At 42.3% G+C, this 2,906-nt stretch overlaps 1 pseudogene; it reads left to right on the forward strand.

Moving 5' to 3' along the window:
* Positions 1-2,567, forward strand: part of LOC102813824 — a 46,070-nt pseudogene extending 43,503 nt beyond the window's left edge.
* The last annotated feature ends 339 nt before the right edge of the window (positions 2,568-2,906 follow it).

Below are 2,906 nucleotides of genomic sequence, written 5' to 3' on the forward strand. Positions count from 1 at the left end.
GTTTCTGTATTACTTTTAGTAAAACTTTACTTGCATGGGATATCAAAGAGATTGTCTGATAATTTCCACATTCCGTTGGGTACCTGTCTTTGGAATGGGCACAGATATGGATCTCTTCCAATCAAGTGGCCAGATAGTTGTCTTCCAAATATCTTGGCAGAGATGAGTAAGTACCTCCTGTGCCACCTCACTTTCTTGAAAGATTTCAAGTTTTATTCCATCAATTCCTGGTGCCCTATTCTTTGCCAATTCCTTCAATGCACTTTGGACTTCCTCCTTCAGTATCATTGGCTCTTGATCATATGCTACCTCTTGAAACGGTTGAACATCAACCATTTCCTTGTGGTACAGTGACTCTGTGTATTCTTTCCATCAACTCTTGATGCTTTCTTCATCATTCAATAATTTGCCCAGAGAATAACGAAAGTTGAGGCTTGGATTTTTTTTTTTTTGGTTTCCCCAGCTTGAGAAATGCTGAGTGTGTTCTTCCTTTTTGGTTTTCTGCCTCCAGATCTGTTCATATTTTGTTGTAATATTTGGCTTTATCTTCTCGAGCTGATCTTTGAAATTTTCTGTTCGGCTCTTATACCTCCGTATTTCTTCCATTTGCTTTAACAAAGAGAGAGCATCAGTAGTTGGAAAATATGGCCTGTTTATAGAAATGATGCTGGAGATCGCGTGATAGACTTCTGCAAAATCAGTGATTTCTTCATTTAAAATACAGTCTTTAGACAGCATCAGAGACGACTATATACACATGGACCTCACCAGATGAAATACACAGAAATCAAATTGACTACATCTGTGGAAAGAGAGGATGGAGCTCTGTATCATCAGTCAAAACAAGGCCAGGGGCAGATTGTGGAACAGACCATCAATTGCTCATAGGCAAATTCACACTGAAGCTGAAGAAAATGAAAACAAGTCCATGAGAGCCAAAATATGACCTTGAATGTATCCCACCTTAATTTAGAGATCATCTGAAGAACAGATTTGCTACATTAAACACTAAAGACCAGAAGAGTTGTGGGATGACATCAAGAACATACATAGCACTTCACTTTACACGTTTAACATGGGGGGGGGGGCAGATAAAAGTCTCAGTTGAGCACATATGGGTAATGTCACTAATCGGTTTCTCCTTCATTGAATTACACACGTCTTCTCTCCCGCCTGATGGCGCCTAAGATCCCTCCCGCCAATTGCCAGGAGCCATCAGAAAGGACCTTGCCCTCTTAGCACTAACCATCCGCTTATCACCATCCTCCATTCACAGCCGCTAGACCTCAGGGACTACTTTGCAATCAATTAAGAGCACAGTGAGAAGACCCCCCTCCTGATCTAGGTAAGTGTAGTTTAATGCTACAAGTAAAGGCTTCGATGATTGCGCCAGAACCAAGGCAGCGTAAACTACAGTTCCCAGAGGGCCTTGTGGCCGGGTGCATAGACCTTTCTTGCTTACACCATTCACACTGCAGGAGTTGGTTCCATGGTAGAGGTGACCTGACTCCCTGAGGCTGTTTGTACAGGTGTTGAATTTGTCCACGCAGTTCCCAGTCATGTCTGAACCAGAGTCCTTGTGACTGGAGCAGCTTGTCAAATTGCATATTCACTGCTGTACAGTATTGGAAATGGTGCTATCTTTGGTAAAGACCAGCCCCTGATTCTCATGCTGTTGGGTATCACCCCCATGATGGGTGTCCTGGAAGGCGTCCTAATGGAACTGCAAGACTGTACACTTCCCCTCCTGAAAGATATCATTGCAACAGATAAGGAAGAAGTTGCCTTCAAAGACCTGGATGTGGCACTTCGCATGGGTTCCATGCCATGAAGAGAGGGCATGGAGAGGAAAGACTTACTGAAAGAAGCAAATGTGAAAATCTTCAAGTCCCAGGGTACAGCCTTGGACAGATATGCCAAGAAGTCAGTTAAGGTTATCGTTGTGGGAAACCCCGCCAATACCAACTGCCTGACTGCCATAAAGTCAGCTCCATCCATCCCCAAGGAGAACTTCAGTTGCTTGACTCGCCTGGATCATAACAGAGCTATGGCTCAAATTGCACTAAAACTTGGTGTGACTGCTAAAGATGTAAGGAATGTCATCATCTGGGGAAACCATTCCTCAACTCAATATCCAGATGTCAACCATGCCAAGGTGAAATATCAAGGAAAAGAAGTTGGTGTTTATGAAGCTCTGAAAAATGACAGCTGGCTCAAGGGAAGAATTCATCTCGACTGTGCGCAGCATGGTGCTGCTGTCTTCAAGGCTCGGAAACTGTCCAGTGCAATGTCTGCTGCGAAAGCCATCGGAGACCACATCAGAGACATCTGGTTTGGAAGCCCAGAGGGAGAATTTGTGTCCATGGGTGTAATCTCTCTCTGATGGCAACTCCTTTGGTGTTCTCGAGGATCTGCTGTACTCATTCCCTGTTGTAATCAAGAATATGACCGGGAAGATTGTTGTGGGTCTCCCTGTTAATGATTTCTCACATGAAAAGATGGATCTTACTGCAAAGGAACTGATAGAAGAAAAAGAAACTGTTTTTGAGTTTCTTACCTCCTCCTGACTAGACAATCATTTTAATGCTACTAAATACCCAAAAGCCGAAGAATCTAAATGTCGCCTTTGACTCTAGTACCAAATAATAATAATGCTATACTTAAATTACTTGTGAATAACAACACATTTCAAGGATTATGTGCTTTTTGGTACAAATTTGTGACAGTTTATCATCATGGTGTTAGTGCTGCATTCTAAATAAAAATATATGTTCCATTGAAAAAAAAAATCATACATGAAGAAAGCAAAAAGTCATTGAGAAGATAAGAAAGAAGGAAAAGGTCAAAATGGATGTCAGAAGAGACACTGAAACTTGCTCTCCAGCGTAGAGATGCTAAAGCTCTGT

This window comes from Chrysochloris asiatica, unplaced genomic scaffold (assembly GCF_000296735.1).
Source record: "Chrysochloris asiatica unplaced genomic scaffold, ChrAsi1.0 scaffold00067, whole genome shotgun sequence".
Taxonomy (NCBI): domain Eukaryota; kingdom Metazoa; phylum Chordata; class Mammalia; order Afrosoricida; family Chrysochloridae; genus Chrysochloris; species Chrysochloris asiatica.